Genomic DNA, 11,638 nt, shown 5'->3' with positions numbered 1-11,638 from the left:
GGAGCGCGAGGCGAATGATATTATTGTTTGTTATCTCGAAGGCAGATTAAAATCGAGTTGAAGTTGACATTCGGATATTAGTAATATCGTATTCATCGCATAAACATTATGCTTAAAGCAAAGATGGCAAAGATTAAACAAAGATTATCTGTACAGTATATTATAGTGAATTATAACAAAGCAATCTGCATTAGATAATTTCTTATACATGCTAATCAAGCTACATTGTCTTTATTCTGTCAACCTGTTTATTCTCGGATTACGGAACTCTGCGATCTAAATTAGCTAAAATGAAATATGTTAAAGGGGGAAGATAAAATTTCGTACCAAAATTGGAGAGTGTGACATTTTCCGAACAATAGTCGTGTTAATTTCATTTCGAACAGGTGGAATATATGGTTATTTCTTTCTATATCTGAAACGAAACTATTTAATCCGTCACTACATATTGAGCCTGAATTGTTTGACAGAAGTTTTCACAGATAGAAAGAGGACTTCGTAGCCTGTTATCAAACACAAAGTAATATTTCATTTGTTGTTCCGCAAGGCAAACCTTATCCTGTCATGAGTTCTTATAGTAATCATAATATTGCATATACTCTGCATGTGGTTGAATACACCTGTTGTAAATTCCACTTCCCCCCCTCCTCCCAGCGCCTATAAGACTTTACTACAGAAGCAGCTATTTTATTTATTTATATATTTATTATTTTTCTATGTAGCTTTCACTCACGATGTAATCCTTTTAAAATTGATTGCATATATATTTATATTTTATTTAGTTTTTACATAAATCTGAAAACTAATTTCAAAATTAAAAAAAAATCTACCTTAATTCCACTTAATACCATTACGCTACGCGTAACTTTACTAATAACATTTTTATTAGTCAAGTTATAGCTCGATATTTGGGTGATAGTGCGTAGCCACAAATTTGAATATTCAAATTAGCTTAGGCAACAAACAGTTTTATTATCAAAATTCGAATAAAAAATAAAGAACAACGGGTTGATTTTATCGCGTAATCTTTAAGAAAATCTTACTGTATGCTTAATTTAAATTCATGTGGGACGTTAACAATCTTAAAACAGCTTTACTAAGATTTTGAACTTTGTTTCCAAATTAATAACAGCATGACTCTTTTCATGTGTCGGAGTATCTTCATTCTGACTTTTCTTCGGCTGCTTTTATAACATGTTTAATAAGGGTGGAAATTAAGCATGTAATACATTATGTGCAAGTGGAAACAACAGCATCGCAAGTGTATTGAACCGAAACAGCTCTTCCAGCCTGGTTGACCGAGTGGTTAGCGTATCCGCTCTCCAGCCAAAATGCTGCGGGTCCGAATCCCGCCGTGGGCATGTATGTTTGTGCTTGTTTGTGGAAATACTAGTGGTGGCGGTTGGAGGTAGATGGCGTTCGTGTAGTTGCGGTCATTTGGTGGATTGAGTGGTTGAGACAGAGTTTGTAGAGCAGGTGCCCTCCCTTGATGAGTCATTGGACTCCCTAGCGGTGTCAAATAATAATAATAATATATATCCAGTATTTGCAAGCGACGGTAGGTTCAATGATTTCATATTACTCCCTCCACCTTATTCATGATTGAATTAACTTGAAAAGATTCCATATCTCGACTCTGAAGCATGTCTGAAATCCCAGAGCTCTGCAATCTGTTCTACTGTTTGAGACTGACACGCGAATCTAAACACACTCAAAAGATCGCATCCTAATTCTTAATGAAAACATATACAGTAAAACCCCTTTTTTACACTTTTCAGGATGATGGGAAAAAGTGCAAATAGAAGGAAAGTGTAAATAGCAGGAATGTAAAAAAAAAAAACATTTAAAAAGGCTAAAAGATGACTTACTGCTAGTATGTGAGTCTATATATACTAGATTACAAAATTTATTAACTGAAAATAAATGAATTTACAATGTACTTACATTTATCTATTTAAAATAATCTTTAATTGTTGATTGTTTTTGCTTTTCGTTTTTTTTTCTTTTTTTTTTGACATTGCTCCAGATTGCTTTGCATTGAGTTCAATGCTTGACCTGTTTTTTTACTATCGTGTTCAAAGTGGACACGGAGATTCCAAGACCTTGTGCTAAATGCACACGTTTTTCGGCATGCCAATCTACACGTCGCAGAATTGCCATCTTTTCTTCTACCGAAATACATTTTCTGTCTTTTTTTCTCCATGTTACTAACATGGATAATCCACCACCGCAATTGAAAGCAACTTTCACACGCCAAATTACGTAGCAGAAATTCTGCAATATCAATTCGTACTGTGATCGAAAAATAACGGTATCGCTCATCAGTACGGTACTGCTGCATGCGCGCAAGTCACCGTGATGACTTGCGCGCATGCAGAAACGAAACTACTGCCGAAAGTAACGCCACCTGAGAACAGAAATGCGCAGATTTCCGCTGAAATCGATTCGAAAATCGGTATTGCCACCGAGAAAAAAAACGTCCACGTCAAGTTGTTAATGGCAGGAAAACGTAAATTGTGGGAACGTAAAAACGGGGTTTTACTGTATTATATGGTCGATAGGCTCAACAATAAGACGTGGCTTAAATTAGGAATTCATATGTGCGATAGATTTATTTACAACATTTATTAGAAGCATGTACATTCTCGACCCATTTACACCAATGGACTTTGACATCAAACTGATATCACTTATTTTAATTATATCTCATAGCCCTTGTATGATTGCATTGAATTCCATACTGCAATTGGAGAATAATTGCTATTCTTTCAAATTGTTTTTCGTAATAAATATAATTAGAATGAAACTAAAATTCACCCGCTTGGACTTCGAGTGTAAATCCTAAATAACATTCTTCTTAAATTTTGGATTTAAGTTGTATACCAAATATTTAATATTTATTCCAATTAAAACACCAAATCCCATTTTTTAATAAAATCAAATGTAATCATTTTTTTAATAAAATCAAATGTAATCATTTTTAACCCAAAAATATATTAATACTCATTACAAGAATGAATTAAATAGCTACATAATAACTTTGCGATAGACAACTACTAATAAAATATATATTATAATATTATGAATCATTGAGTGTATTACATTGGTGATTTCACATTCGTGTATATCTTCTAAATAACCCATTCTCTACCTATACAGGATGTACTTGTTTTACCCTAAATAAACTGTTAACAAACGTGGTTTCCATTCAGAGACCGTAACGTTTAAGCACTTGATGTAGATTAACAGAATCAATGGATAAAAATGAATCCTATTATTGGAGTATTGTTTGAAACATAAAGTTATCTTTTCAAATAGTGATCTGGTAGTAGACAATTTACAAAAGTAGGTATATATGTAAGAAATACCGGCAAAGGTATGTACTGTTGATTTAAATACTACTTTATTTGCAGTTTGTTCCGAGCAACAAATCTTTAAGCTGACTTATCTCGAATGATCAGATCCTGCATCTATTTCCCCAGTGGCTATGATAGATGTTATGGTTTAAAAATCATGTCAACAACTTTCACTGGATTCATTAATATTGTTCTTATGAAAATTATCCAAGAAAACAAGAAAACAATATAATTATCTAATTATCAATTTAATAAAATTAAGATATTAAAAAGTGTGAAAAAAATTCACAGCTTATAAATTTTACAGTTATGAAATAACACTTAATCCTCTTTCAGTTTTATCAAGGGAAAGTTCATTTTCTTAGAAATCAATAAGGATTCCATACACAGAATCGTCCCCAGGACGGTTTCTACTATCCAAATGAAAAGAAAAAAGTTCTTTCTTAGCATCCTTGGAGTGAATTGGTGCAGAATGGTTGACAGTCATGGATGATTTTCACTGTATATCTGACATTAACAATGTGGTACCATTACTCCATTTAGTTCAGGGAGTTATTTTTCCCATCTTTACTAAGAGCTATTCGATTGTCGAAGTTGTTTGTGTCAGAAGTAAAGTACATTTTAAACATAACGAATCATCTGATGTTTTAAAGCGAAATCAATGACGGCTGACGCTACTGAATTGTGATTCTCAAGACCATATTTCTAAACGAAGAATCGAAAACATAGAAGGTTTAAACCATGGGCCCTCCAAAGATTTCACCTATAGAAATAATGAAAAATCAGTCCTAGAAGATGTGCTCTTGCAAGAAGCGGCGCTTAAAGAATTGGTAAACCAGAAAACATAAAATTGAGTAAGATACAAATTGCTAGGATATTTAATTTTTTCCTGTTTTTTTTTTCTTTTTCAAAACTTAAGAAAAAATAATTTGGTAAATACTTGAAGACTCGTTGAAATTAAGCAACAACTGTAAATCACAGAAAACATGATATCACATCTATAAAGTATTTTAAATAAATAAAACGGAGTATTTAAAGAATCTATGGTATTTTTAAAACCAACAATATTATTATGATTATTATTATTATCATTATAAAAACCTCCATGGAGTCCAGTACTCATAATGGGAGGTCCACTGTTATACACACCGTTTATCATACCGCGCCTTAAATATATTCACTGTCTCTGCACTCACCACACTCTCGGGCAATGCAATTCAATCACTCCCCACTCTCTATGCAAGAAGAAAACACCTGCTCCTCACTCCCTTGCTTACACTCTCCTTATAGGGCTTCCAGGGATGACCTCTTGTTCTCTTCCTATCTTCACCCATTCTGTGCAAAACCTTCACGATATTAATCTGGTAATAACCGCTTAATACTTTGTGTGTCTCGATCATATTCTCGCTTTGCTCGTTCTATCCACCAATTTTTGCAAATTGAATTTTGTTTTTGAACTTTTTTCCAATACATTTTCGTGTTTTTGAAAACCAGGCGACCAAACCTGTGTACAGTAATCCATATGTGGCCGGCCTGATCCAAGCCTTATACAAAGGAACTATAACATCCTTACTTCTACAAGTCAGTGCCCTCCGCATCCTTCTCATTATCCACTGTGTTTTCTTCACAATTTTAGTAATATGTCCCGAAATTTTAGGTCATTGAATACAATCACTCCTAGATCTCTCATATCCTCTACTATTTCCAAGATATTTCCACCGATTGTGTACTCTACATTCCATCTCTGCATCCCAAATTTCAAAATCTTACACTTTGCAAAATTGAATTGATATCCCTACTCATTTAACAGTTCAGCCAGTGTATTCAAGTCCTTTTTCAAAGCTACAACATCCGCTCTACTACTGATAGCTCTCCCAAATTTGTATCATCTGCAAACAACTGCATAGCACCACTCCTACCTCTCCCAATATCATTTCTATAGAAATCAAATTAAACTGCAATGGACCCAAAACCTTGGGGTACACCACTAATAACATTCCTCTTCTGGGATATCGCTCCTTCATAGACACCGCTGATACCTATCAGAGAGCCAATCTCCAATCCAGCGAACTGATCTACTGTTCAGTCCCATCCGTTTCAATTTAATTAGCAGCTTGTTCTGTGGAAATTTGTCAAACGCTTTTTCAAAATCGAAATATACCAGTGTATATGTAACACCTTATCCAACGCATTTGTCATTTTGTTATAAAAAGTAAGCAGATTACTAAAGCAGGATCTTCCTCTAGTAAATCCATGCTGCCCGCCAAAGAGTATTGTCAACCCAATTATGAATCTTGGTGTCCTATCTATCTCCTCTAATACCATAACCACAACTACAGACACACAGACTGGTCTATAATTCAAAGCCCTACTCTTATCAACTTTCTTATGAATTGGAACAATTTTACCCTCTTTCCACTCATTTATAACTTGACTCAGTGAAAGACTCATGTGGAAATGATATGTTAAAGCTGTTGTTAACTCTTTGGAACATTCCCTCAAAACACGTGGTGAAATAGTATCAGGTCTCATAGCATTATTGACATTACGTCTATTCAATTCCTCATATACCTCCTGTTCACTTACTAACAGCTCCTCCTCCTCCTTTCCCATTGCTCTCGAGTTCCGCGTGATGTCATATTCATAAGGATGAAATACATTTATAAATTTATCATTAAACATCTCGACTGCATCCTCCGCAGCGGTTATCATTCCTCCCTTTTCACCAATCAATCTTATCCTACCATAATCATTCTTTATTCTACTGGCGACATATCGAAAAAACTCCTTAGGATTTGTTTTGGCTTTAGCTAACTGCTGTTCATACTGCACTTTTGCTACTCTTATCAAGAGAGTCGCCTTCCTGGTCTGCCCTTTGTACTTCTTATGCAACTGGCTGTAATAACTATTCATCTTGTGTTTCTTCCAGGATACCTTCTTCTTCTTCTTCTTGTTCTTCTTCCAGATTGCATGCATTATCTCTTGACTCACCCATTTCACACCTGTTTTAGTACCCTTCTTAACTTCTCAACATTCTGATATTGCCTCCACCAAATAATTTTTGAGTAGGCCCAAGCAGCCCTGATATCCTTTCCATCCAGTTCCTCTTTCCAATTTATTATCGCAAGCTTGCCTGAGCTTTTCATAATTACCAGCCTTACAATTCCACATATATATTCCTTTCTACAGAGGCCTCGAATGACTGGTCGCCCTGCAAGGGATCACCTCGTGGCCACTCTCACCAACTGGTCAAAAATTTGATACTTCATTTAAAATAACATCATCTGATGAGGTGATCAAGTGCAATACACTTGATCCTCGTGTACCCTCCGTTACGTACTGCCTGAGGTAATTGTCTTTCAATAACTCCAAACATTCACTTGCTTTTCCCCTAGATACAGTGTCTTGATTCCAGTCTATATTATCATAATTAAAGTCGCCAATAATCATCACTCGTTTCTTGCTAGCTAGCTCAATTTGCTTATACATTTCCTTCTCGTTACCCTCCATATTACCACGTCTATAACAACACCCAATTAAATATTTCATCCTGCTTACCTCTTCACACCATACTGCCTCAAAACCGTGACCACTATTTTCACCTTGCAAATCCATCTTAGATGGATGGATACAGCTTATTTTCTACCATCAGTAGTACTCCTCTTCTTTTGCTTTCGTGTTTGTTTTCACGAAAAATATAATATCCGTTCATCTCTATTCCTGTAAGGATGCCATCGACATCTAACCATGTCTCGCTTATATTGGGACGAATAAACTCAAGCAAAGTAACGATTTGTTACCCTTATTTCGAATACGTCTAGCTTTACTAAATAAGCATAAGAAATCATCACTAGTTCTAAAAGTCCTACAAACATCACTTCTTCAATACCTTCCACAGCCTCTTCCTCTATATTACCACAAATTCAGAAACTTTCCTCACACATAAACTCTCCCCTCCCATCCAGGGCTATCTCAATCTGTGTTTGCCCGCTCATACATTCAACTTGAATCCAGCATCCACATGTTTCATGAAGTGTCTCCGCATCCACCCTGACCCTCCCGTTTCCCTGTTTGTGTTGTGATTCTACCCTCTCATTCATTTCATCCATGATATTCATCTTTCCATTTGCAAGTGAGCAAATACCTCTCCTTACCCTACCCTTTTGCTCTTTCATATCACCTAGAACCACCTTAGATCTATTCATTACAGTCATTACCTCTCCTGCCAGCAACAATTTTTCCAGCCGACTCACACCAAAACCATGTAAATGCAGCCAATCTTCTTTATACAATTCCATCCATCCCAAATTTCTCTCACACATTCACAAAATGCACTCCTTTCTCCTCACATAAATGCGATATATCATTTATAATCTTTTCTTACCTCCTCAATTCATTACTAGCATACATTTGCAACAGAATGACTACCTTTCCTACCACGCTGTTATCTTTTACTCTCCTTAATCTCCTTATATCCAAATCGTTCCTCCCTACTATAACCACCAAATCTTGTGATCTCTTATTCCTCATGTCCAACGCTTCAATCCCTCTCTCCTGGTGGTAGAATGGAGAGAGGGATTGCTCTCTTATTCCTCATGTGCAATGCTTCAATCCCTCTCTTCATTCTACCACCAGGAAAACAAACCTTATGCACCTTCTCATTCACCACACCTGTAATAATGGAATATCCATAGAGTCACTCTCGAATCATTCGTTACATCTTTCGTAAGGCACATCTCTCCTTCTATTTTATTTATTAACAATTTTGTTAACAATTTTATCAACAATTTTGTTTGCATATACGTTTCAAATTGTAACGTTTAAATTACTAAGCACTATTTTATTAGTTTTATTTAGTAGTGGTTTAATTTAATAAAAATAAACTTGAGAAGAGCATAGGAAAACAATAAAGCGGGAAATGACTACGATAAAAACGGAAGGTTACCGTACATTTGATTTAAGCAAATGCTCTTCGGTTAATCTTAATACAAATCCATTTCTGTTTAAATTATTGTCGAGTGACCAATTTGTTGTCTGCAGAATTAGAGTTTAAACCATAAATTCTATTTAAATATTGTATTATTAAATTATATTATTAAATAGAAATATTGTGTTTGACATTTAATCATGGTGGCTTTGTCACTAATTACTAAACAAAAATTCTTTCTTCTTTTATCCCCCCATTCTTTGTCGTTATACACGAGAGAGCAATTAGGTCGATTTGTTTGCAGTGTGATAAATAACTTTCGAATAAAAATGTTCTCGTGATCTGACATTCGGAAATTGATGCCAGTCTAAATGCAGAACAGACTTAGTAATAAAATTATTATAGTGCTAATAAATTACGATTTATCAAAATGATAGATTCTCCCTTGAATGTTTCATGAGTGAAATGTTGCAGTTATTATACCGCCGCATATTATCTCGATTTCTGCTTACTTCGATCAGATCATGTTGTACAAGTGAAGAGAACGGATGTCTCAGGTAAGTCTGTTTTATTGTACAGTCCTGATTGAAGAGTCGCAATACCTATAAGAGTTAGATTGATTATTAATTAGCAGTGCACAATAGCACTACAATTTGTACGTAAGCTTTAGTAATAATTATATGGATGAATTCATACTTAGTCTGTTCAAACAGGTTCGATCCATTTCGTCTAAACAAGCCTAATCAAATTACTATAATGAAGTTAATTTAATTGTTAGTCTAATCAGATCCAACCAAGTAAATTCAATCTTTGCTTTTATCAATCGTTTAAGATAAATTAATTTTGGTCTAATGGAGTATAATCAAGTTGTTTTATTCTAATCTAGGAGTTAGTCGTGATCAAGGCTGCATTAACGAGACATAAACTAATTACTTTTACCACCTTGATCCGCAACCAGCCAACAAGATCTCTAGGTTTAGGAATGTGAGCATACATTTCCGCAATATTCTCTCCTGTTGGATTAAAATAAATAAAGAGGCAGTATTTCTTGTTCTTTCAGAATCAGAGAGAATTAACACTTAATTTTTCTGCTTTGAATCTTTGCGAACATTTCCTTGAATTGCTTGATATGTCCTCTTCAATGACCCAGAGTCTCCAGGAAGAAAATCTCAGTGTTGAGAAATGGAAACGAAATTAATACAGCTTAATACTTTGAAAAAGAACTACTGTGGTGTAGAAACTATGATCCGAAAGAGTGGAATTTTTGAAGTATTTCTTAAAAACTAGTTTCGAAGTTCTTTTATCGTCATCATCCCTTGGATAATTCTTTCATTCGTTTCGCAATAAGCATGAAGAAAACTTTTGAAGATATGTCCAAGTTGGAGGATACATATAGATGCAACGAGCGCTGTTAAACGCAATCTGGCGATTTGAAGATAATTGCATTTCTAATACAAAAAATATTTATTACTTCACTAGGCTTGCAAAACTCAACGAGTTCTTGTCATTTCTAACATTTACCTTGAAGAAAACTAGTTTAATCCTCGATTCAGAATAGATGCCCTAACATTGTTGTTGTTGAAACATACCAGCCTTTCGTTTACCACTATCACCATAACAGGGGTGGCCACAACGTAGCTCTCGTCCACGTTGTGGACGAGAGCCACGTTGCACGTATTGGAAGTAATTCGAAGAATTGTCAATGTTATTTGTTCAAGTGCTAAACACATCAATAATTCAAACGTTCCTCGATGAGTTGAAGTGTGATGAGATTTCTTATGACGTGTCATGGTTTTGCTTAGTAAAGTGGCTCATCATTCGCAAGGAGCCCCATGAGCCCTTTCGTTTTATCCCTCATAGCTGCAGCACCATCGGTTGCAATGCTGACGATTTTTTCTCGCGGTTGTCCTATTTCAAAACCAGTTATGATCGATGTCGTAGCAGCGGAATTGGAGCTTTTGGAACTTCGAAAGGACGAAGGATTGACACTAGTGAAGCAAAATGGATGTTCCGTAATAGAGTTTTGGAAGCAAAACTGCAGCATCAATAGTTTCTTTAATGCCAGAGCTACATGGTGTATCTTTCAACGCTATCGAATCCAATAGCTCTTCCTTGACGTCCAGGTCGTGTAATACAAAGCGGACAAATGTAGCTAGTTGTGGTTTGTCTTGAATATCTGTACATTCATCCAAAGCCAGACTAAACGTAGCACACTTTTTCAAGTTATGGTGTAAATTATTTACAATGGCAGACTGATGGCGGAAATTCTCCTTTCAGTTGTATACCTGGAGACGGGCAACTATTCAATCAGTTTGAGTAGCTTTTCTTTATTCTGGTCTAAAATGAAATTATTTGTGCAATATTCTTCTTGACATATTCTCCTTCTGTACGGACGTTTTGCATGTGCAATATTAAAGACTAAAATAAAACCAGTCTAGGGAGTAACATCAGCCTCTTTAGTAAACATAAATATCAATTTACTCTGACCATGGAGTTGTACTTTAAAAGTAGAAAGTTTAGTTCTCCTGAGATCAGAGCTAAGAGGAAATTCTTTACTAAAATTACTGTGATGCGTGTCATAATGACGCATGAGATTGCTGGCTTTGAATTCCGCAAGTGTTGCTTGTCATATGGCACACATTGGTTTACTCTGTTGTTTCACAAAAAGAAACTCCTCTTCCCACTCTGACCTAAAACTTCTGTGTTCCTCTTCATATTTACGTTTATTTTGCGACATTTCTTGTTATCATTGAAAAAGAGTTCAACGATAACAAGCACTGTCAATGGCTCACGCAACAATATGTTGAACGATACCGATAGATGAGCGCCGGAGGTTAAATAAAGTGTTGTGGCGAGCAAGCATAGCTTCTGCATCCTCACCATCCACCTCGCCATGCGCATACCCACTTACTCCAGTATGATCGCATCGGTGAAAAGTTGCGGCTCGTCAAAGTCTCACTGGAATTATTTTAGCTCCAAAAGGACGCGTAGGTGGCCACCCCAACTGTGTAATAACGAGCAGTAGCTGGTGAAATTGGACGTCTACAATTTAAAGTTTCTAATTATAATTATAAAAAAGTCGGTATTATAGCTACAAAGAAGTCTATAATATAATAATTTTAGGTGATATTATATAATAATAATACTTAGAAAATTAAATATTTATAATATAGTAATTTTATAATTATAAAGTTGGTATTTTTAATTCTAGTTAAAAGTATAGAATTAGAAATATGATTTAAATCATAGACACAACAAAAGCGACTTTAATGTATACAAATATTACTTTCCAAAAGCTGTTTCTGTTATTGTTATCTCAATGGGATACAGAAAGAATTACGCAACACATCTTCTG

The sequence above is a fragment of the Typopeltis vanoorti genome, chromosome 6 (assembly GCF_054136105.1).
Source record: "Typopeltis vanoorti isolate ZY-2024b chromosome 6, IOZ_Tvanoo_1.0, whole genome shotgun sequence".
Classification (NCBI taxonomy): Eukaryota; Metazoa; Arthropoda; class Arachnida; order Uropygi; family Thelyphonidae; genus Typopeltis; species Typopeltis vanoorti.
This window is presented reverse-complemented; position numbering follows the sequence as displayed.